Genomic DNA, 25,534 nt, shown 5'->3' with positions numbered 1-25,534 from the left:
ATTGAAGATACGGTCTTTCAAGATAAAGATGACACTACTGCTCCCCTCTTAAGAAGATTGTTTTGCAAGTAACTTTAAAGAATGTAGAGTGACTCATACACCCTCATTTTGTTTCCCTTTGTGACCAAAAACAAGTATTTTGGGAGAGTTGGCTGCATTAGAAGTTCAATCTGTGGTCACTGAAAAAGCTGATAGACCAAAGTGCTGAACTCAACAGCACTCTGCCCTTCCTCTTATTTCCCCCTTTATCCCGTCCCAAGAGAAAAGTGAGTAGAAGTTTTGGGTCAATTCTACCAAATTTTTCATATTGATGGTTTTTTACAAACAACAAAAATAACAAAACTGATGTCCTAAATAATCCTAAGTTGAAGATTCATAATTTGAAACAAAATATTGTAGCCTGTATAATAATTCTGAAAAGAATATTTGTACAGAACGTCATACATACAAGTGTTTCTATTTTATTCAATCAATGTTAATTTGCTCCATTGTTGTCTTCCACTTAGGAAGACAAATATCAGAGAATTTTGTCTTCATAGCTTTGGATTTCTTAAAATCAACTACACTGAGATTCAAAAGTCCATATCCAAAGGAATAGCATGCTTTAGAACAATCTAGGTTTCATTTGTTCTTAAAGAGTTTGAGAGAAACAAATAAAACATCACTCTCAAAGTGATAATAAACCTGGGATAATAGTAACAACAAGAGCATTTGTTTTACTTTGAAAAACAAAAATATTAAATTAAATTACCCTACGATTTATTTTTCTTCCAGTATTTTAAAGATACGAGTATTGAAACTATTAAATAATTTCATTTTTTAAAAATTTAAAGAAAAGATCCAAAATGTTACAATTATCTCTCAGCTTTTGATTGATTTCTTTTTCCTTTCCTATATTTTCGAAATGTATATAATAAATTTAGATTACTTTGAAAACCAGAACATATAAATTCCATTATATGTTCTCAGAAATTTTAATGTCATTTGCTGTTTTTCAAAATTTTCCGTACATGTCAGTCCTTTGGATGACAAAGTGACTCATCCTTTGTTCCCTCTCTTATTCACATTCCCCAAGGGCAGGAGTCAAGACGCTTGCATCTGAGTTCCTCAGACATGACTTTACAAGGTCCTTGGCATAATGTGTTTTTATTTTCAGAAAATAATTTCTGCAAAAAAAAATCACAATGAATTTACAGACAGTAAAGAATAATACCTGGAAACAAGTAAAGAAAAGATGTCTAGCTCACATGAAACTAAGAGCTTATATTTTAAAATTTACTGCTTAAAAATTATTTGCTCTCCCTCAGTCAAAAAGGTAAGAAAAAAAAATAATACTAAGTTTTCATTAAGCCCTTTCTCCAAACAGACTCAGAGGTGAAGTCAGGAGCAAGAATTCTGACCAAAGATTACACTTGGGACTAACAGAAAAAAAACCAGTGAAAAAGAGAGAACATTTTGTTGCCTCTATTCCAGACCCCATTAACACAAACTCTCACTACTGTAGACCATTTTCCACAGAATCCTACCAGAGAATTTATTACACATAAGAATCAGATAACTCTGAAAAACGTCCTGGTTAAAACATTTTTTGCTAGCAAAGTCTTGGGAATTTCTATTCAATCTCTTCTCCCTTATTCTTACCCCCAAAGGTTTATTGCAGTAGTTCCATGAAGTTAGGTAGAGTGGGCACCTCCGCCAGAGTGCCATGTGGAAGACTCCATCTTGTAAATAGTTGCCTCACTAAAACAAACATTGTCCCATAAAGCTTAGCAGGTCATACCTTCAGGGAGTGGGGATAAGAAGTAATAATATCTCAGTAGCCTCCAATTTCAAGAACATGAGTGTTAAGGATCAGATTTGAGAGCCCATAATCCAAAAGGAGAAAACGAAAAGAGCAATAATAAAAACTGACTAACATATCCTTGGAAAGCAAGTTAATATTTTTAAGAGAAAACATTTCTCACCAATTAATTATTTTACTTAAAAAAGGAGGAGAAATCTTACTATCTTTGGTTTTATAATCTTTTGAGGAAATATGTATGTAGAATCAGAATCTAAAAGCTGCTATTAACATTTTTGTTGGTAACTTATTTAGGTCCATTGATTAATGATTAAGAATACCTATCCTTTCATAGTTCAGTGATTGATTTTACCACTTGAGAAGCATTTTAGATGTGAGGAAGGATTTTAATGCATTAATTTCTATATATTTGAAATTTTGGGTTATCTAGTTTTAAAAAATTGGTGTAGTTCACAGCTGTTACATTACCTAAGAATTTAGTTGTTAAAATGTATGAACTATAATCAATGTAAAATTATTGAATATAAAAAGAAAACTCAAACAATTGCCAGGATGTTTCCAAATATTAGCATTATTAAATTTTATCATTATTTAGAGCCTAGCAATAAGAGGAAATTGTTTATGTCTGCATTGTAGACATTGGCAAATCATTCAAGTCAAGAAAAAATTCCCCAAACTGCTGTATGGCAGAATAGGCGGCTGTGTCTATACAACTCTGCAACAGATTGGAACAAGAGCCATCATCAATCAACGTGTTTATCAAAACAATGCCCAACAACAAGATGAATATGGCTTTTGTTTTTTGGGTTTTTTTCAATGAATTTACTAGTTGGTTTGGTATCTCATGCACACAGTCTGAAGGACAGGGGAATTGACTGCAAAAATCTGGGAGGACAAACAAAAATATTAAGTCATTTTGGAAAGTATTTAGACATGAAAAATGGATCAGTAGCTTCCTCAAATCAGGCCAGATTAGTGTAGAGATATAAAGCCTTGAATAGGTGATGTTATTGATATACTAGTAAGTTCAACATTAGGGAATTTGATACATTCTTTCTTATTCTTCCCTCCAAGGCACACCAAATTGAGCTTGATGAACAACAAACCTTTCCAGGAAATGCTGGCCTTCCACAATTCTCTTCTTACTTCACAAAATAGCCAGTTCTACTTTCACAAATTTTCTTATTCATCCTAGACATATTACTACAGATAAGTGTATATGCCAAGTTATTTTTTCTTGAAAAACAGATAATATTTGCCATTATCATGGCTTCACAAATTGAAAATCAACAGAGACAGAAACTGTGTGAGGTCTGGAAGCTCGAGAGGAATGTAAGAACTTTGATGTGATGTTTCTTAACTGTTACGAAAAGACAAATCCCTGTTCTATGGAATGCTACCCCAAGGAGGCTCTTGACTCTTTAATCATTGTAGAAATAAAAGCAGGTATGTGCTCTGGCTTTCCATTGCCTCATGTCCCTGAACAGAAGACTCTTTAATGCTGAAAAAAAGTTGATGTTTAAAACACTTTCACTTCAGAGCTGAATGAAAGTATACATAAATAGTGAAGATGTTCTTGAGTATGACAACAGGAACATAAAAATCATGTGGGTTTATGAACACATACAAAAAATGGCCAAAATATAATAGAAACATTAAACCAAAAAGTCACTATTACTCAATATTATGGAATTGTCAACAATATTCTAAACTCTATTGATTGACATTCATGCATATATGCGTATACAGACAGATCCATAGATTCATGCACACAAGGACTTTCTTTGAAACAAATAATTTGTTTGTAATAAACTTTTTATTTTGGAATAATTTTAGATTTGCAGCAGAGTTCCAAAGATAGTACACAGTTCTCATATACCCTGGTTTCAGTTTCCCCTACTCCATTGTCTGACTTTACCATTATATATTTTCAAAACTAAGAAAACAACGTTGTTACATTACTTTTAACTAAACTCCAGACTCTATTCTTATTTTACCAGTCTTTCCATTTCTGGAAATATCTGTTCCAGTTCCCAATCCAGGATTCCATATTGCGCTTACTTCTTACATCTGAAGAGCTCCTCTAGCTCCTGACAGTTTCTCAATCTCCCTTTGTTTTCATGATCTTGAAGTTTTGAGAAGTACTGATTAGATATTTTATAGAATGCCATTCAATTTGGGTTTGTCTAGTGTATTATGATTAAACTGAGGCTATAGGTTTTTGGAAAAATTACATTGAATATAAAGTACCCTTCTAAATAAGTAATATCAGGGGTAGATGACATGAACATTAGTTGTTACTGGTGATGTTAACTTTGATCATTTGGTTAAGGTGGTAATTACCAGGGTTCTTCACTGTAAAGTTACTATTTCTCCCTTTCCATACACTATTCTTTGGAAGAAAGTCACTAAAATATAAAATATTCGGCAATTGAGTGTGAGTGTTTGGCTCACGCTCAAAGGTGGCAAGGTTGTAGGGGGTCATAAAACTTCATCTCCTGGAGAAGGGATTTTATACATGTATTGTTAGGAATTTTATGTAAGGAATATTTATCTCCTTGCCCCAATATATTTATTCAACAAATCATGTTTATCACTATAGACCCATGGATACTTATTTTATATTTTATACTATAATTCAATATTACATTATTCATTTTGTTGCTCAAATTGTTCAGCTTTGGCCATTGGGAGCTCTTTCAAATTGGCTTCCATGTTCCTTGAACACAGCTGCATCCTTTTGTTTCTGCTTTGTTTTGTTTTCACAATTTATTTCCTGGTAATGCAAGATGGTGAGACTCATCTTGTACTTTTTCGACCTCAGCTTTAGACTCAGCCATTTCTCCAAGGACTCCTTGTTCCTTTTATTGGAGTTGGACAACGAGTAGAAAAAATGAATTTTTAACAGAATCAAGATCAGTGTCTAGAAAGGCCATCAAATATATGCCATTTTTTAATTTTCATAAGCATAAACACAGTATCAAAAATTTAAAAAGTACAATGTATAGTAACCTTTTAATCAAAACACAGCCTCACAGGTGGAGGCTAAAAGCCTGCCATTGTTTGTGGTTGCTGTTGTTTAGCAGCTGATACAGGTGTTCTGGTGATGCTACTGTGCTGCTTAGTTACCCTGAACACATTATTTTTTTTTTACTGAATTAATGGTATGTCATATTTTTCACTATTAAGTGCTTGTATGTGAATAAGTATAAGACAATGATTACTTATCAGTAGCATATAAATCCAGAGTCAGGAACGATGATGATGCTAAACAAACACAGATTGTCCACATGGGTGGCTGATACAGTGACACCTTTGTTTTCTGATAGTTCAATGTACACAAACTTTGTTTTATACACAAAATTATTTTTAAAAATTTACCTTATTTCACTATCATTGCCCAAGAAAAACATCTGTTACTATTTATTTCACTGTAATTTTGAACCTCCCTATGTTGTTCTGAAGCCATTCAACTTTTGTAAGAAAACCATTAATTTATTTTTATAATTTCACATCTTTCTAAAAGGACTGTCATCTCATCATAACTATTCTGTTTATTAGCCATATGGCCTTGGGAAAATTACTTAACCTCTCTAATCCTGTTCACCTCTCAAGACTCCAGTAAGTTTCCAATGAAATGGCAGACATAGACATACTTCATACATTATAAAGTACCAGATAATATACATAATGTCTTAGGAAATACAACTATCAATTTTGTAAACAAATATCTTCCTTAGGGTTGACCTATTTGCTAAAACATGTCATTGTACTCCTTTTTCAGTCAGTTATATCCTGTAATTGAGACAAATAAGTGCATAATTTTACATAGTATAAGCAGCCCTAGCCTTCTTACAACTCACACTTACACCGCTTGACAAACTGCTCCCAAGACTGATATTTAACCAGAAACCATTTGTAGGCCCTAACAGTTATTTGTGGTTGGTATTTATTATGACTGGTGATTTATTTCTGTCTTAATGGGTAGCTGCATATTTTCTGATTGTAGACAGACATGCCATACTGGTTGCTGAGTACTTTATATGTCACCTTGATCACACACATTTATCTCAGACAGATAATACACAAATAAGTAGCTCTTCCTTGGCATCCCTACATAAATCTTACTCCAGTCTCTGTTTTCTTCTGGCCTGACAGTCCCATGGGTCTCTGTTCACAATCATGTGGCTTCAAGATTGTACTTAAGTGTCTCAGCTGAAGACAGTCAGGTGGCAGTGAGCACAGCCATGAATAGGGAAAAGGTAAACAAAGGGATAGTGGGCTTCATTAAACCATAAGGGCAGCAAGTCTCTTTGGGACCCTTACAACGGATGAGGTAATTCAGTCATATTGATTCTAAAAGACTCCAGCTTTCTTAAGTGGCCACTTTAAGGGACAGCAGCATAATTTGGCCAGATGAACTTCAGTAAATTTAAAGAAAGTTTACCTTTATTATTCATACTTAATATTCATTATTCTAAAATATTCTTTTAAAAAGTACAATCTAATGACTGTAATAGTCCAGAAATACAATGTAACAAGAGGAAACTGTGGCCAAGGCAAAAAACACCTGCAATTTGTAAAAGAATAGTTGGAGTCAATGAAATAACCTTGTTATAACCTGTTTACATAGTGTGGGCACAGGGCAGTCCTGTAATAAATGCTTGTTCTTTCATTGCTGCATTAGCAAAATAAATGCTGTTCTATGTTGAAACTCTGAATCACATTAAATTAGCACTAACATGACAATGAAGCTGCGGAATGGTATATGGGTACATCTCAGGAAGGAGCATTTTCCACTAATAAAATGAAGTAGCAGTGAAGTACAAAACTATAACACAAGAATTTATCTTGTGTGTATGGAGAAGATATCCATGCCAAAAATGAGTGTTCGTTCTGATTCAAATTTGTGAACTTAAGCAAAAGAAACACTTCAGAGAAATTCATCTTCATGAAAAAGAATTGTTATACGAAAGTCTCATGCTATTTAAAATGGGCTTTGTAAATAATATGACTCATTTATTTTACATATTGTCACTGTGTCTCTACAACAGACAAAGCAAAACACTTGATATCACACAGCTTCTACTCTCAAGCAGCTTACAATCAGAAATCAGAATCTCACCTCCCAACCTTTCCTCTTCAATATCCCCATCTCAGTATATTACCCATTTCTCATATAAGGAAGTTATCTTTAAAATCTCCTGCTCTTATGTCCCATAGCCTATCAAAAATCAAGTCCTGATATTTCTACTTTGCAAATATCTTTCAACTTCTTCTGAGCCTCTCCATCTCCCTTTCTTCAGCCCCAGTTCAAACCACCATCCTCTGTCTTCTGCATCCCTCTGGCTGAGAACTCAGGCGGTGAAGCCAGATTGTCTGAATTGAATTACTGGCTCTGCCACTTAATATATGTGGAACCTTGGTAAAGTTGTTTCTCTTCTGCTATAGTTTCAATGTTTTTGTGTTCTAAAATTTATATGTTGAAACTTGTAAACCAAAAAAGTATCTGAGATAAGTCTCAATCAATTTAGTGTATTTTGCCAAGATTAAGGATATGCCTGAGACACAGCCTCAGGAGGTCCTGACAACTTGTGCCCAAGGTGGTCAGGGTACAGCTTGGTTTTAGACATTTTGGGGAGACATGAAACATCAATCAATGTGTGTAAGATGTACCTCAGTTTGGTCTGGAAACACAAAAAAACTCAAAACAGGAGCTTCCAGGTCATAGATGGATTTAAAGATTTTCTGATTGGCAATTGCTTGAAAGAGTTATTATCTAAAGACCTGGAATCAATAGAAAGGAATGTCTGGGTTACAATAAGGGGTTGTGGGGCCAGGCACGGTGGCTCACGCCTGTAATCCCAGCACTTTGGGAGGCCGAGGTGGGCAGATCATGAGGTCAGGAGTTCGAGACCAGCCTGGCCAACATGGCAAAACTCCGTCTCTACTAAAAACACAAAAATTAGCCGGGCATGGTGGTGCACACCTGTAATCCCAGCTACTCAGGAGGCTGAGGCAGTAGAATCCCTTGAACCTGGGAGGTGGAGGTTGCAGTGAGCCGAGATCATGCCACTGCACTCCAGCCTGGGTGACAAGAGCAAGGCTCCATCTCAAAATAAATAAATAAATAAATAAAACAAAATAAGGGGTTGTGGAAACCAAGGTTTTATCATGCAGATGAAGGCTCCAGGTAGCAGGATTTCAGAAAAAATAGACTGTAAATGTTTCTTATCAGATTTAAAGAGTCTGTTCTATCAGTCTTAAGATCTCTGTGTTGATGTTTGTCTGACTCCCATTTCCCATCATGGCCTGAACTATTTTTTCAGAATAATTTGGAATGCCCTTGGCCAAAGGGAGAGGTGGGCTTAGAATTGGCTTAGAATTTTATTTCTGGTTTACAAACTTAATCACCAATGTGATATTACCATGTGAGGCCTTTGGGAGGAGATGAGATCATGAGAGTGGAGCCCTTCTGAATGGGATTCGTTGCCCTTATAAGAAAAGCCCAAGAGGTCTGCCTTGGCCCTTCCACCAATAAGAACACTGCCAGAAGTCACTACCTGTGTACCAGAAAGTAGGCCCTTACCAGACATTAAATCTGCTGGCACCTTGACTTTGGACTTCCCAACCTCCACATCTGTGACAAATACATTTCTATTGTTTACAAGCCACCAGCTTATTGTATTTTGTTATGGAAGCACGAATGGACTAAGACATCTTCCTTGTGCCTCAATTTGCTCATAGTTAATAGGAAAAATAAAATGGCCTACCTCATTATAATGATTTAATTAGCCATTACATTGTGTAAAGTCCTTAGAAGAAAGCCTAGCAACAAGTACTCAATACATTTTAGATAGCCTTCATTGCTGCAATAACTTACGAACATTAATCTGCACTTTTGCCCATTTGGGGTTATTATATTGTTTTGGTTTTTGGTATAGCCAGAGTGATTTCTCCTCTTCTTCAACAAAATCCTGATTGTGTCAAGACCTGGTTTCAATGACTTCCCATTATTCTTATGTTTAAACAAAATCCTTAATGTTGCCTACAGGTTCCTGAATGATCTGGCCTTTTTTTTATCTTCTTGCTTTTCTTTGTTTCTTTTTTCCATCCTCAATCTCTGTCAGCTTTTGTTAAATTAATACTAATGCTCAACAAACAACTCCCCCAAATCTCATGGCTTAAAATTTCAAGGGGTCATTTTTGCTCACATTACATGCCAAGTTTGGCCAGCTAATCTCTGAGATTCTTCTCTAGCCTGTAAGGGAAATGCAGTTTTCACCACTTTCTTCACATTTGGGGATGAAGGTGTAAAGATCCATCTGGATTCAGTGCATTCTGTTCTATCAAGGCAGAGGGCAGGAAAGAGGATCCTAGTTAAGCCATGCCATTGCATCGAAAGTACTAGCTCATGTATGAAAAATAGTATGTCTATTCATATCTCAATGTCCAAAAAGCAATATGGCCAAGCCCAAAGTCTAGGCAGGGAAGCATCCAAGGGCAGAAAAGGAATAAGTAATTGTGAAAGAATATATAATTCAGCACACTTGGTGAGCTCCACAACATTGGTCTCTGTTTCTTTCCTCATGTGTTAGTGTCTTGCTGTAAGTTCTTGCCACATGCAGTCTGCCTAGAATGTTCTCTTTCCTGCTCTTCATCTTCTACAAATATACACAAATTTCCATTTGTTAGATTTTCCCTCATAGCACTTTTCAGAATGGCAAGTGCAAAAATAATTGATTCACTGATTCCTTAATGTCTTCCTCCCCACCACCAAATCTAAGTTTGAATAAAAGTGAAAGCTATTTGGGGACAGAAAATGTGTTAAATCTCTTCTGAAAGATCACCATTTAACACATTTAAATGTTAAATCTCTTCTGAAAGATCACCAACTCAAGTAATATTTGAGTTGCCTAAGGACATGGAGATTGACATTTTGATTAGCAAATGCCCATCAGATACTTGAGGCAAGCCTATGAATTTAATCCAGTTTTCCACTCTCTACTTTTGACTTCATGGTGAAGATACAGCCCAAAGGACTTTGGAATTAAGACAACAATAAAAATTGAGATTACATTACAAGCAGTAATAAAAACAAGGAGTTATAGGTGCCACAATAACAGGAAATCTGTTTTTGGAACATCAAGGATTTTTAAGAATATCATTATTCCCATTCTGTTTTCTGTCAGGATTCTGGAACTTTTATTTTTCTTGCAGCACAGGGAAAATTAGTTAGAATGAAGCTAAAATCTATTTGTTATTTAAAATGTACTTTTTTTATATTGAAAACATCAGTGATCTCATCATGCTAGTTTTGCTTTTCCCTTATAATGTATACACTTTTTTAAAAAACAGCTTATTTTCCACTTGCATACAACAATGGGTTGCACATTCCTGAGGTCCTTAGGAATTATTCTAAAATTGACTGCAGTGGGGATTTCCTTTGACACTTAACCATGTCACTTCAAAGACTATTTTTAAGTACGTGCCCAAGAGAAAACACAGTTTCTGGTTTTAATTTATTTATAATCATGAAGCCTAGCAACATCTTAAAAAATAAAAATAAAAACTCTTCCTGGACAAGAAGGGCTATAGTTTCCCACCCCTCTCCCTTTGCAATATAACAATGATGGAATACCAAGAAACAGAATGAACACAACGTATAGCTTGACCTCAATGCAGTCACATCAAAGAACAGAGGTAATGTAAGAAACTCACTCAGCTTTCAACGTGCTTCTCCTGGGGATTGCATAGCATCGTGAAGGGCAGTTCTCTGGGAAGGAAAAAGAGAGCAGAGCTCGCTTTATACTCATATTATATACATCTCTATGTATATTAGTGTATGTGTTTTACATTACATTAAATCTTTTGTTGGCTTTCAGACTCACTCTGAGTGAAAGTGCACAACCAACACCTACACTGTCAAAGTTCACTATTTTCCTTCTCATCTAGTTTACGTATTGCTGCTAGAACCCTTTCATCATGTCACTTGAGGACTCTAAAATCTCCAACAACTTTCCACGGCCTATAACACCAAGTTCAAACACCATAGGTTGTCATCATATTGCATCATTCTCCCTCTGCCAAGGTATCCCATTTGCTCCACAGGAGTCTTCTCCTTCATCTAGACCCAGTACTCATTGACCCTTGTGTGCCCCTGCTCTTTTTCAGCCTTCCTTTCTGTTGTTTCCTATACCCCTTCATTAATTACATGGACCCATCAAGATCCATTTAAGACTACACGTATTTACCATTTCACTGAACTATTGTGCCTTCCTTCTTTCTATGACCAACGATGGCATTTCTTCATATACTACATTGCATTGTTACTCAATTGGTTCATAGCCATATATCAGCAGCCTCTGTTAAACTATATTCTCAGATGATGTAAAAATTCTGATTTTTATCTTTGCTGTACCCATTATACCTATTGATGCTGAACATAATAATATATGCATAACTAAATCTCAAGTATTTTTTAAAGTATATACATAAGCAAAGCAAATATGTATAAGTATAGTATAAGAGAGGCTTATAGGTCTGCAATTTCCCTTCTTCCTCTTTCTTAGAAAGGTTTATTTTGGTATATTTCTCAAAGAAGGGTTATAAGTTACCCTATGTGTGATCAATATAAGTGAGAACCAGGATGTGCCTTTGAGTGTATGCCCAAGGCACATGCTAGTTCTCCACCATTAAAGAAAAGAAATAGTACAGGGTTGGTTTCTTAACTCTTCTTGGACAAACTGTGACAAGTATGAAAAATTCATACTCTCTGTAGTCATTCCCTTTGCAGAGGATAGGGACATGGAGGGTAGGAGCAAAGGTAAAATATTATAATCATCATGCTAGATAACTTTCTCCTGGATCTGTTTCCTGCTAGATAAGACCAAAATGAAATTTAGTTTGACCACTCACAAACGAGAGCTCCTCAGGTAGTTTATTTAATGTAGCCCTGTGAACTGAAGTTTGGGGAGCTATTGCAGGAGTAGCTCTTCTCAGGAGACTCTTCAGAGATTCCAGGTACCACTCTGATATAATTCTATGATATTGGCTCTGCAATTCCAGCTGAAGTTAGCATGGAATTTTGCCAATGACAGCAAGCTGCAGTGGTCCTTTTCTTAACACTGGGAACCCTTACTTGGAAAATAGGATGCTGGCAAGAGTTGAGGGTCTTGAGGTGCATGTTGTTGCAGAAGGTTTTCTGCCATCCTTGCTGTGGCAACTGTGAAGGAGGGTGGCACATAAATGAGTCACCTACCAGGTAAATTGCCAGACAAAATACAGGGCACCAGTAGAATTTGAATTTCAGATAAACCTCAAATCATTTTAACATAATGTGTAGAGCATTTCTCTTGCAATACTTGTGACATTTAATATATTTATAATCATCTGAAATTCAAACTGAGCAACAGTTTATTAAATCTGGCAATCATGTAGACAGACAGTTAAGATGCTTTTATCATGGCAGAAATAAATAACATTTCCCATAGAATTGTTAGATCCCTTATCCAAAACACATCTTTTATGAGCCTATCAACTATTACAGTGGACACTTCCCTTTTAGAAATCAAATAATGCGACATTTGTCTAAAGTATGAACTATACTGGAAGAAGAAAATGCCATTGCTAAAACTTAAAATTCTCTATTTTTGCCATCCCATCTCTCAAGTAGAAATACTTAGTATCTTGATTTAGAGAAAACCCAGTAATGATAAAATAACTGCTATCAAACTCAACATCAATATGTAGGGGATTGTGACAAGGAGGGTACATCTCATTTTTAAGCAGGTATATAACAATTGTTATTGAAAACCATTTCTAAAAAAAACTTCCAGGTTCCAGCTAAGTCTGTCAGTCTTATAATGGGCTCCTTCCGTCCTCTCTGACAGTCTTTAGTAACTTGACTGAATTTACCAATCTCAGGATACAGGCTGTGTATCACATACTAGCATCAACAGGTCCAGGAAGCCCTGTCCTGAAGACTCAAATGTATATTTTTGAGTGGATCTTTCTCATTTGCTGTGGTTCTTTCTAAATAACAAAAATCTGTTCCTGACTTCTCAGCATGGGTGTTTATCATCAGTGAATAAAACCCCAAAGAAAACAAAAGACATCACCCAATTTGGATTCTGCTCAGCAAAAATTAATATCTTTGGTGAATACAAGACTGTGAAACTGGCTGTTTTTCCATGACTGTGTCAGGGTAACATCTGGTAAGGCATATTATGTCCTGAGCCACATAAAAAGATCTGAGAAGAGCAGCAAGGATGGGGTGACAGTTTAGCCAGCGATTTGGAAAGAGCCATGTGCATAGACAAGAAGTATGTGGCCAGCGGAGCTGGACCTATTTTGTTTTACTTGGAAGATTCACACTACCAATCCCATGGTTTTGGATAAAATGTTAAAATGTTTGCCTAAGAATTTTTGACTGGCAAGTTGATGACTGATTTATAAATGAAATCAGGTCAAGAAGACACTTGATTGCTAAGTATGTGCTAGTTGCTGTGCTTATTAAAAGTTAGAGAGACACTCAAAATGAGAGCCAGTTGGAAAGATTAACTAAAAATTACAACTTTGTAGAACTTACATCCTGGGGAGCTCAGATTAAACTAGGATTGGCCTTATTTATATAGCCTAAATTTTTCCCAAATTAAACATATTATTTAATCACATATTTTACTTTGAAAACATCTTAGAATAGTTTAAGGGTATTTTTTTCTATTGATGCTATTCCACTGACTAGAATTCTTTTCCAGAACCGACCCTATTTCTGAAATAAAAGTGGCTTTCCTCAGCATTTAGAATTTCTTTCCAAAGTTCAAAAGGCAGGTGCCACCTGGCCAAATTTTACTAGAATTCATTTTGATTCCTGCTGGGCCATGTAAAAGCTGTACACTTTTCTCTTTTAAAAATGCTTGTGAGAGGGGTGGTTTCAAGATGGCCAAATAGGAAAAGCTCCAATCTACAGCTCCCAGCATGAGCGACACAGAAGACAGATTATTTCTGCATTTCCAGCTGAGGTACTGGATTCATCTCACTGGGGATTGTCGGACAGTAGGTGCAGGGCACCGAGCAAGAGCTGAAGCAGGGCAAGGCACTGCCTCACCAGGGAAGTGCAAGGGGTCAGAGAATTCCCGTTCCTAGCCAAGAAAAGTGGTGACAGACGGCACCTGGAAAATTGGGTCACTCCCACCCTAATACTGTGCTTTTCTGACGGTCTTAGCAAATGGCACACCAGGAGATTATATCCCACACATAGGCCCATGGAGCCTCACTCATTGCAAGCACAGCAGTCTGAGATCAAACTGCAAGGTGGCAGCAAGGCTGGGGGAGGGGCACCTGCCATTTCTGAGGGTTAAGCAGGTAAACAAAGCAGCCAGGAAGCTCAAACTTGGTGGAGCCCACCAAAGTTCAAGGAGGCCTGCCTGACTCTGTAGACTCCACCTCTGGGGGCAGGGCATAGCCGAACAAAAGGCAGCAGAAACCTCGGCAGACTTAAATGTCCCCGTCTGACAGCTTGGAAGACAGTAGTGGTACTCCCAGCACACAGCTTGAGATCTGAGAACGGACAGACTGCCTCCTCAAGTGGGTCCCTGACCCCCAAGTAGCCTAACTGGGAGGCACCCCCAAGTAGGGGCAGACGGACACCTCACACAGCCGGGTACCCCTCTAAGACAAAACTTCCAGAGGAATGATCAGGCAGCAACATTTGCTATTCACCAATATTCGCTGTTTTGCAGCTCCGCTGCTGATACCCAGGCAAACAGGGCCTGCTCTGCTGCTGATACCCAGGCAAACAGGGTCTGGAGTGGACCTCTGGCAAACTCCAACAGACCTGCAGCTGAGGGTCCTGACTGTTAGAAGGAAAACTAACAAACAGAAAGGACAACCACACCAAAACCCCATAAGTACGTCACCATCATCAAAGACCAAAGGTAGATAAAACCGCAAAGATGGGGAAAAAGCAGAGCAGAAAAACTGAAAATTCTAAAAATCAGAGAGCCTCTCTTCCTTCAAAAGAATGCAGCTCCTCACCAGCAATGGAACAAAGCTGGACAGAGAACGACTTTAACAAGTTGAGAGAAGAAGGCTTCAGATGATCAAACTTCTCTGAGCTAAAGGACAAAGTTTGAACCCATGGCAAAGAAGTAAAAAACCTTGAAAAAAAGATTAGACAAATGGCTAACTTGAATAACCAATGCAGAAAAGTCCTTAAAGGACCCGATGGAGCTGAAAACCAAGGCATGAGAACTACGTAACGAATGCACAAGTTTCAGTAGCCAATTCAAACAACTGGAAGAGAGGGTATCAGTGACGGAAGATCAAATGAATGAAATGAAGCGAGAAGAGAAGTTTAGAGAAAAAAGAATAAAAAGAAATGAACAAAGCCTCCAAGAAATATGGGACTATGTGAAAAGACCAAATCTACGTCTGATTGGTGTACCTGAAAGTGACGGGGAGAATAGAAACAAGTTGGAAAACACTCTGCAGGATATTACCGAGGAGAAGCTTCCCCAATCTAGCAAGGCAGGCCAACATTCAAATTCAGGAAATAGAACGCCACAAAGATACTCCTCAAGAAGAGCAACCCCAAGACACATCATTGTCAGATTCACCAAAGTTGAAATGAAGGAAAAAATGTTAAGGGCAGCCAGAGAGAAAGGTCAGGTTACCCACAAAGGGAAGCCCATCAGACTAACAGAGGATCTCTCGGCAGAAACTCTACAAGCCAGAAGAGAGTGGGGGCCAATATTCAACATTCTTAAAGAAAAGAATTTTCAACCCAGAATTTCATATCCAGTCAAACTAAACTTCATAACTGAAGGAGAAATAACATACTTTACAGACAAGCAAATTCTGAGAGATTTTGTCACCAACAGGCCTGCCCTACAAGAGTTCCTGAAGGAAGCACTAAACATGGAAAGAAACAACCAGTACCAGCCACTGCAAAAACATGCCAAATTGTAAAGACCATCGAGGCTAGGAAGAACCTGCATCACCTAACGAGCAAAATAACCAGCTGACATTATAATGACAGGATCAAATTCACACATAACAATATAAAGTTTAAATGCAAATGGGCTAAATGCTCCAATTAAAAGACACAGACTGGCAAGATGGATAAAGAGTCAAGACCCACCAGTATGCTGTATTCAGGAAACCCATTTCACATACAGACACACACATAGGATCAAAATAAAGAGATGGAGGAAAAACTACCAAGCAAATGGAAAACAAAAAAAGGCAGGGGATGCAATCCCAGTCTCAGATAAAACAGGCTTTAAACCAACAAAGATCAAAAGAGACAAAGAAGGCCATTACATAATGGTAAAGGGATCAATTCAACAAGAAGTGCTAACTATCCTAAATGTATATGCACCTAATACAGGAGCACCCAGATTCATAAAGCAAGCCCTTAGAGACCTAGAAAGAGACTTAGACTCCCACACAATAATAATGGGAGACTTTAACACCCCACTGTCAACATTAGACAGATCAACGAGACAGAAAGTTAACAAGGATATCCAGGAATGGAACTCAGCTCTGCACCAAGCTGACCTAAGAGACATCTACAGAACTCCCCACCCCAAATCAACAGAATATACATTCTTCGCAGCACCACACTGCACTTATTCCAAAATTGACCACATAGTTGTAAGTAAAGCACTCTTCAGTAAATGTAAAAGAACAGAAATTATAACAAACTGTCTCTCAGACCACAGTGCAATCAAACTAGAACTCAGGATTTAGAAACTCACTCAAAACCACTCAACAACATGGAAACTGAACAACCTGCTCCTGAATGACTACTGGGTGCATAACGAAATGAAGGCAGAAATGAAGATGTTCTTTGAAACCAATGAGAACAAAGACACAACATACCAGAATCTCTGGGGCACATTTAAAGCAGTGTGTAGAGGGAAATTTATAGCACTAAATGCCCACAAGAGAAAGCAGGAAAGAGATAAAATTGACACCCTAACATCACAATTAAAAGAACTAGAGAAGCAAGAGCAAACACTTTCAAAAGGTAGCAGAAGGCAAGAATTAACTAAGGTCAGAGCAGAACTGAAGGAGATAGAGACACAAAAATCCCTTCAAAAAATCAATGAATCCAGGAGCTGGTTTTTTGAAAAGATCAACAAAATTGATAGACTGCTAGCAAGACTAATAAAGAAGAAAAGAAAGAAGAATCAAATAGATGCAATACAAAATGATAAAGGGGATATCACCACCAATCGCACGGAAATACAAACTATCATCAGAGAATACTATAAACCCTTCTACACAAATAAACTAGAAAATCTAGAAGAAATAGATAAATTCCTCAACATATACATGCTTTCAAGACTCAACCAGGAAGAAGTTGAATCTCTGAATAGACCAATAACAGGATCTGAAATTGAGGCAATAATTAATAGCTTACCAACCAAAAAAAGTCCAGGACCAGACGGATTCACAGCCGAATTCTACCACAGGTACAAGGAGGAGCTGGTACCATTCCTTCTGAAACTATTCCAATCAATAGAAAAAGAGAGAATCTTCCCTAACTCATTTTATGAGGCCAGCATCATCCTGATACCAAAACCTGGCAGAGACACAACAAAAAAAGAACTTTAGACTAATATCCCTGATGAACGTCAATGCAAAAATCCTCAATAAAATACTGGCAAACAGAATCCAGCAGCACATCAAAAAGCTTATCCACAATGATCAAGTGGGCTTCATCCCTGGGATGCATGGCTAGTTCAACACATGCCAATCAATAAACGTAATCCAGCATATAAACAGAACCAAAGACAAACACCACATGATTATCTCAATAGACGCAGAAAAGGCCTTTGACAAATTCAACAGCCCTTCATGCTAAAAACTCTCAATAAATTAGGTATTGATGGGACGTATCTCAAAATAATAAGAGCTATTTATGACAAACCCACAGCCAATATCATATTGAATGGGCAAAAACTGGAAGCATTCCCTTTGAAAACTGGCACAAGACAGGGATGCCCTCTCTCACCACTCCTATTCAACACAGTGTTGGAAGTTCTGGCCAGGGCAATCAGGCAGGAGAAGGAAAAAAAAGGCATTCAATTATAAAAAGAGGAAGTCAAATTGTCCCTGTTTGCAGATGACATGATTGTATATCTAGAAAACCCCATCGTCTCAGCCCAAAATCTCCTTAAGCTGATAAGCAACTTCAGCAAAGTCTCAGGATACAAAATCAATGTGCAAAAATCACAAGCATTCTTATACACCAATAACAGACAAACAGAGAGCGAAATCATGAGTGAACTCCTATTCACAACTGCTTCAGAGAATAAAATATCCAGGAATCCAACTTACAAGGGATGTGAAAGACCTCTTCAAGAAGAGCTACAAATAAAACTACACTGAGTTTTATTTTCATTGAGAACTACACTGCTCAACGAAATAAAAGAGGATACAAACAAATGGAAGAACATTCCATGCTCATGGGTAGCAAGAATCAATATCATGAAAATGGCCATACTGCCCAAGGTAATTTATAGATTCAATGCCATCCCCATCAAGCTACCAGTGACTTTCTTCACAGAACTGGAAAAAACTACTTTCAAGTTCATATGGAACCAAAAAAGAGCCCACATTGCCAAGTCAATCCTAAGCCAAAAGAACAAAGCTGGAGGCAACATGCTACCTGACTTCAAACTATACTACAAGGCTACAGTAACCAAAACAGCATGGTACTGTTACCAAAACAGACATATAGACCAATGGAACAGAACAGAGCCCTCAGAAATAATGCCACACATCTACAACTATCTGATCTTTGACAAACCTGACAAAAAACAAGAAATGGGGAAAGGATTCCTTATTTAATAAATGGTGATGGGAAAACTGGCTAGCCATATGTAGAAAGCTGAAACTGGATCTGTTCCTTACACCTTACACAAAAATTAATTCAAGATGGATTAAAGACTTAAATGTTAGACCTGAAACCATAAAAACCCTAGAAGAAAACCTAGGCAATACCATTCAGGACATAGGCATGGGCAAGGACTTCATGTCTAAAACACCAAAAGCAACGGCAACAAAAGCCAAAATGGACAAATGTGATCTAATTAAACTAAAGAGCTTCTGCACAGCAAAAGAAACTACCATCAGAGTGAACAGGCAACCTACACAATGGAAGAAAACTTTTGCAATCTACTTATCTGACAAAGGGCTAATATCCAGAATCTACAAAGAACTGAAACAGATTTACAAGAAAAAAACAAACAACCCCATCAAAAAGTGGGCGAAGGATATGAACAGAAGCTTCTCAAAAGGAGACATTTATGCAGCCAACAGACACATGAAAAAATGCTCATCATCACTGGCCTTCAGAGAAATGCAAATCAAAACCACAATGAGATACCATCTCACACCAGTTAGAATGGCGATCACTAAAAAGTCAGGAAACAACAGGTGCTGGAGAGGTTGTGGAGAAATAGGAACACTTTTACACTGTTGGTGGCACTGTAAACTAGTTCAACCATTGTGGAAGTCAGTGTGGCGATTCCTCAGGGATCTAGAACTAGAAATACCATTTGACCCAGCCATCCCATTACTGGGTATATACCCAAAGGATTATAAATCATACTGCTATAAAGACACATGCGCACGTATGTTTACTGTGGCACTATTCACAATAGCAAAGACTAGGAACCAACCCAAAAGTCCAACAACGATAGACTGGATTAAGAAAATATGGCGCATATACACCATGGAATACTATGCAACCATAAACAATGATGAGTTCTTATCCTTTGTAGGGACATGGATGAAGCTGGAAACCATCATTCTCAGCAAACTATTGCAAGGACGAAAAACCAAACACCGCATGTTCTCCATCATAGTTGGGAATTGAACAATGAGAACACTTGGACACAGGAAGGAGAACATCACACATCAGGACCTGTTGTGGGGTTGGGGGCTGGGGGAGGGATAGCATTAAGAGATATACCTAATATAAATGATGAGTTAATGGGTAAAGCACACCAACATGGCACATGTATACATATGTAACAAACGTGCACGTTGTGCACAGGTACCCTAAAACTTAAAGTATAATAAAAAAAAATAAAAATATAAAAAATTTTAAAAATGCATGTATGGAGGCTGAAGCAGGAGAATCTCTTGAACCCAGGTGGCAGAGGTTGCAGCAAGCTGAGATCGCCCCACTGCACTCCAGCCTGAGTGACAAAGAGAGATTCCGTCTAAAAAAAAAAAAAAGAAAGAAAAACAAAACATTTATTTCTTGTCAGTGAACAGAAATTATTCCTGTCACTTCAGGAAAAAAAGTTTATTTTAGTAAATTTTGTAGTTAATTTTCAATGAGATCTGTCATTGAAAAACATAAAGATTTGGAAGGCAGGAAGACAAAGCTGAGACAACAGTCATGTCATGTCATAGGGCTCCCTAAGTCAGCAATAATATAGGGAAACTGGTGAGAGGAGTTTACAAGGCTCCATTTGATTACCCTAGGTAATTGCCCATAGCAAGTCTCGCTTCTGCCAGGATTTATGCAGCAGTACAAAATTATATCCTATTTCCTTCCTAAGAAATAGAAAACTAAGAGAAAGTAAAACAAACTTTTAATTAATTATTGCTTAACTTTTAATTTTTTTTCAAATTACAAATCATACTTAATCATTTAATTAAAGAAGGAACAATTAGTCTGAGTAGCTTCCATTTATGTGTGTCATGTTTAAGTTATTCTCCAAGAGAACATTAAATAATTAGTGCTGTGGTGCTAAGCAAAGCATTTCAGAAAGAACTATTTACTTCTTGTTAATTCAAAGAATGAAAGAAAAGAGAAAGAAAGAGAGAAAACCATAGCCTGAGAGAAAAAGAGAGAGAGAAGGCACGTGAGAGAACGAAAACAAGAGAGAAAATATGAGGGAACAATGGAAGAAACAAAGGAAAGGAGCGGGGAGGGAGGAATAAACAAGAAGAAGTTGGTAATAATTAGGTCATTGCAGTGGTTATTTAAGGACTGTATAAGCAATATTCACATCTCTGAGAAATAAAACTGAGGAACTTCTTTTTGAGGACTGTCACTTCCCTACTTGTTAGGTTTTAACAACTTGAGAGACAAATCTTTAGCAAGTTTGAGGTTTTGACTTTAGTGTAAAGAGAATGTCTGAATTCTTGGGGAGAGTGTGTAGTGTCATAACTAATGTCCAAATGTAAGTAGTACTTCTAAAGTAAACAGGTCTAGAGGAAGTTTTCAGAGACTTTGAAGGTTCTATAAATATTCGTTTTACCTACCCCTGAACACTGGCTTGAAAGATTGTTTTCTTTTTAACTAAAAAGTTAATGAGCCATTTCTGAACTTGTTGTATGGAAGCTAAGGCCAGGAATTTAACTTTATGTCACTGAGCTAATACCTTTTAAAAAGAATTATTATTTTAATAAAATCAGTAACATCCTTTTCATTGCCTCCCTATTACCTTTATAGAGCAGGTCTCAGTTCATAGTTGTTAGCACACAAGAAGCATCTCAAAGAGTTTTCTTCATAGTTCCCAAGTATGAACTGAGAACTCAAGTTTCTCAGTTCATAGCTGTTAGCCCACAAGCTGCTCAGTTGTTAGCAGCTTCTTCTGTGTGAACTATGAATTGAGAAACCTGAAAAAAATCTTTCAAGCCAGTATTCAGGGGTAGGTAAAAAGAGTGTTTACAGAATCTTCAAGGTCTCTGAAAACTGCCTCTAAATCTGTTTACTTAAGAAGTATTTATATTTGGACATTAGTTATGGCCTTACACACTTTCCCCAAGAATTCAGATACTCTCTTTACACAAGTCAAAACCTTGAACCTGCTGAAGATTGTCACCCAAGTTGTCAAAACTTAACAAGTGGGCAAGTGGCAATCATCTCAAGAAGGAAGCCCATACCACGGGAAATTACGAGGTTCAGTGCAAAGGATCCATTCCAGTCTTGTGTTACTTTCAACTAAAGTACCCTCACAGACACACAAAAAGTCTACATCTGGAGCAAAGTTTATCAACTCTGCCCACCATCAACATATTACAAATGTAGTCATTTTAGCCTTAACCATAACCTTGCATATTATAGTAATCTGCTAAGGCATGTGTTATGTGCTTGTGCTTAGATTTGAGGAGGTTTAACAACAGTAAAAATTAAGAAAATGTGGCACATATACCCCATGGAATACTATGCAGCCATAAAAAATGATGAGTTCATGTCCTTTGCAGGGACATGGAGGAAGCTGGAAGCCATCATTCTCAGCAAACTATCGCAAGGACAAAAAACCAAACACCGCATGTTCTCACTCATAGGTGGGAACTGAACAATGAGAACACATGAACACAGGAAGGAGAACATCACACACCGGGGCCTGTTGTGGGGTTGGGGGTGGGGAGGGCTAGCATTAGGAGATATACCTAATGTTAAATGACGAGTTAATGGGTGCAGCACACCAACATGGCACATGTATACATATGTAACTAACCTGCACGTTGTGCAAATGTACCCTAAAATTTAAAGTATAATTAAAAAAAAGAACAGTAAAAATTATTGTATAGTAGATTATTACCAATGCTTACTAATAGCCTGTTCTCTACTTCTAAGTATACAAAAATTGTGCTTCTCTATCTCTTTGAAGGTAATGGTGGTGATGGGCCTTGATTTTGCACCCCCCCAAAAAAAATGTAAGGGAAAATAATACACATCATTTGCAGAGGAAGCATTTGATTTCAAGTGCTTAACTCCTGCCCCCATTGCCCCAGGAGCTGAAAAACTATGAAGCAACACATCGAAATGGAGCCAGCATAGGATAGTGAGGAGTGGCTTTGTGGAACAGACACCCAACCTCCACAAGTGACCCACAGTGGACATGTAACAGGAGCACCAAAGTAAACTTCGGGTGTGTTAAGCTATTGAGATTTTGGCATTTTTTGTTACTTCAGCATAAATTATCCCAATACATTGTCTTTTCCAATAAAGTGAAAGAGAAATGAGAGGCTTAAAAATGCAAATAAAAAGAGACACATGACTATGCCGAAAATAAAAATTATGCACTTTTAAATAAGTGATGAGAAAATGAGAAAAGATTGTACAGACATAGAGAATAAGCATTTCAACTGTAAGAATATTTCTAAATATAGAGAGTAATTTATACCACATGTGAAGAATTCTATTCCCAGGTAAGTGATAATATTCAGCAAGAGATGGCTATTCACAAAAGGAGAAACATCCTGTTAACTTAGGAGATATGTAGAACTTTGAGAAATTAAAGGCTAATCAGGTGAAATAACATTGACAAAGTTTATATCACAAGCGTAACTTCTGTCTGGTAACATGGGTTCAGGCGGTATATGTAAGTACTGTTAGTCACAAAATGTATAATACTGACCACTTTTGTATAAAGATTCCTAATAAAAAAGACATATTTAGGAAGAGAATATGCAAAGTTGTAAAACTTTGAAGAAATTAGTTACTAGCCTATTGCATACAAATGTATTCTGGACTTGAACCTAACTTAGTCACTTTGACCTTAAGAACAAATAGACCTAACAGTTTTTGAAAGCTAAAATATTTATATTTAAAAAGCGTCTGTATGCAGATATACTATTTTAATTATTTATTTAGAAAGAAGAAATACTTATTCATTCTCTTTCATTCTTCTGCATTTTGTCTTCTTTCTTCATCTTCTTTTCATGCTTTGAAGTTCACTTCACCATCTCTTCTCTTCCATACTCAGACTTCATTTGCTAGTCTAACATAGGTCTTTGTTTTAAAAAATTTCAAGGCTAGATCCAGCAAAGGTAAGCAGATTAAGGTACTTTGTGGCAGGATACTTAAGAAACAGCTACTCTTTCTGACAAGGTTACAATTAGACATAGCCACACAAGACATTACTTTTTTAAATAGAATTATAGACTTCAGGATGGGAGCTATGGCAGGGAAGTGGGGGAGTTTTACTAATAGTTCAACTTTGCCCTTAAGTAAAAATAATCACTGCAAAAATGTCCAATGAGTCTTCATTCCATTTGTAATTAAACTACATTGACCAAGGAGATGTCAATAATTTCTAATGTACACCATTGTGCTTTACACAGATCATTAGAAAATTTTTCTTTAAAAAATTGACACCCAAGGATATTTTATTCAGTGAAATTATCCTTCACAAATGAAGGAAGAAATAAAGTATTTTATAGATAAGCAAATACCAAGGAAATTCATCACCTCTTTACTGGTCCTACAAGAAATGCTCTAGGAAGCCCTAAAATTGAAAGTGAAAGAATCACAGTTACTATCATGAAAACAAAAAATGTATAAAATTCACTGGTAAAGCAAACATAGAAATAAGGAAGAAAAAAGACTCAAATGGTACCTCTATAGAAAACTACCAAACCATAAGAACAAACAGTAAGAAAAGAAAACGAAAAGAAAGGATTAAGGAATATACAAAACAACCATAAAACTAACAGTATGATAGAAACGAAACCTCACATACCAATAACTTTAATGTAAACAGATAAATTATCCACTGAAAAGACAGAGACTGGCTCAATTAATTAACAAAACATAATCAATTACATGCTGTCTACAAAAAAAACACACTTTACCTGTAAAGACACATATTGACTGAAAGTAAAGGGATTAAAAAAAAAGATATTCCCCAGCCAGGCATGGTGTCTCATGCCTGTAATCCTAGCACTTTGAGAGGCTTAGGAGGCCTGATTGCTTTAGCCCAGAAGTTCAAGACCAGCCTGGGCAACATGGTGAAACCCCATCTCTACAAAAAAATACAAAAATTAATTGGGTGTGGTGGCATGCTCCTGTAGTCTCAGCTACTCAGGAGGCTGAGATGGGAAGATCACCTGAGCCCTAGGAGGTGTAGGAAGCACTGAGCCATAATCTTGCCTCTGCCTCCAGCCTGGATGACAAAGGGAGACCCCCAACTCAAAAAAAGAAGAGAAAGACAAAAAGAAAAGACAAAGATTTTCCATGCAAACAGGAACCAAAAGTGAGCAGAAGTAGTTATATGTATATCAGATACAACAGACCTTAAGTCAAAAAGAGTTTTAAAAGACAAAGAAAATCATTACATAGTATTAAAGTGATCAATTCAGCAAGAGGATGCAATAATAATTCTACGTATGTATGCACCTAACACTGGAGCACCTAGATGTATAAAGCAAATATTACTAGATCTAAAGAGAGAGACAGACCCCAATATAATAACAGTGAGCAATTTCAACACCCTCAACTCAGCATTTAAAAAATCATCTAGATAAAAAAAATCAACAAAGAAACACTGGATTTAAGCTGGACTTTAGACCGATGGACTTAACAGACATTTTTAGCCAATATCTGCAGAATACACGTTCTTCTCATTAGTGCATGGAATATTCTCCAGGATATTTTTTAGACCACAGAATAAGTCTCAATAAATTTTAGAAGACTGAAATCATGTCAAGTATCTTCTCAGACCACATTGGAATAAAACTAGGAGTCAATACCAAGAGGAACTTCGGAAATTATATAAATACATGGAAATTAAACAACATGCTTCTGAATGATCATTGGGTCTCTGCAAAAAAATTAAGAGGAAAATTTAAAAATTTATTGAAATAATTAAAAATGGAAATTAAACATATCCAAACCTGTGGGATACAACGAAGCTAACAGGAAAGTTTATAGCAATAAACATCTACATCGAAAGAGTAGAAAGATTTCAA

At 36.9% G+C, this 25,534-nt stretch overlaps 2 long non-coding RNA genes across 2 annotated transcripts in view; one reads left to right on the top strand and one right to left on the bottom strand.

Annotated features, from left to right (window-relative positions):
• LOC129534229 (uncharacterized) overlaps positions 1 to 22,178 on the top strand; it is a 150,915-nt gene extending 128,737 nt beyond the window's left edge. The window contains exon 3 of the long non-coding RNA XR_008680731.1: positions 22,043 to 22,178. This is a non-coding gene — a long non-coding RNA (uncharacterized lncRNA). The remainder of the gene's footprint in view (positions 1 to 22,042) is intronic.
• Positions 1 to 25,534, bottom strand: part of LOC109027208 (uncharacterized) — a 632,904-nt gene that overhangs the window by 335,886 nt on the left and 271,484 nt on the right. Inside the window, exon 2 of the long non-coding RNA XR_002006313.3 lies at positions 10,523 to 10,577. This is a non-coding gene — a long non-coding RNA (uncharacterized lncRNA). The remainder of the gene's footprint in view (positions 1 to 10,522; positions 10,578 to 25,534) is intronic.

The sequence above is a fragment of the Gorilla gorilla genome, chromosome 5, assembly GCF_029281585.2.
Source record: "Gorilla gorilla gorilla isolate KB3781 chromosome 5, NHGRI_mGorGor1-v2.1_pri, whole genome shotgun sequence".
In the NCBI taxonomy this organism is placed as follows: Eukaryota; Metazoa; Chordata; class Mammalia; order Primates; family Hominidae; genus Gorilla; species Gorilla gorilla.
Note: the sequence above shows the minus strand (reverse complement) of the source record. Positions and strands in the feature narration are given on the sequence as shown.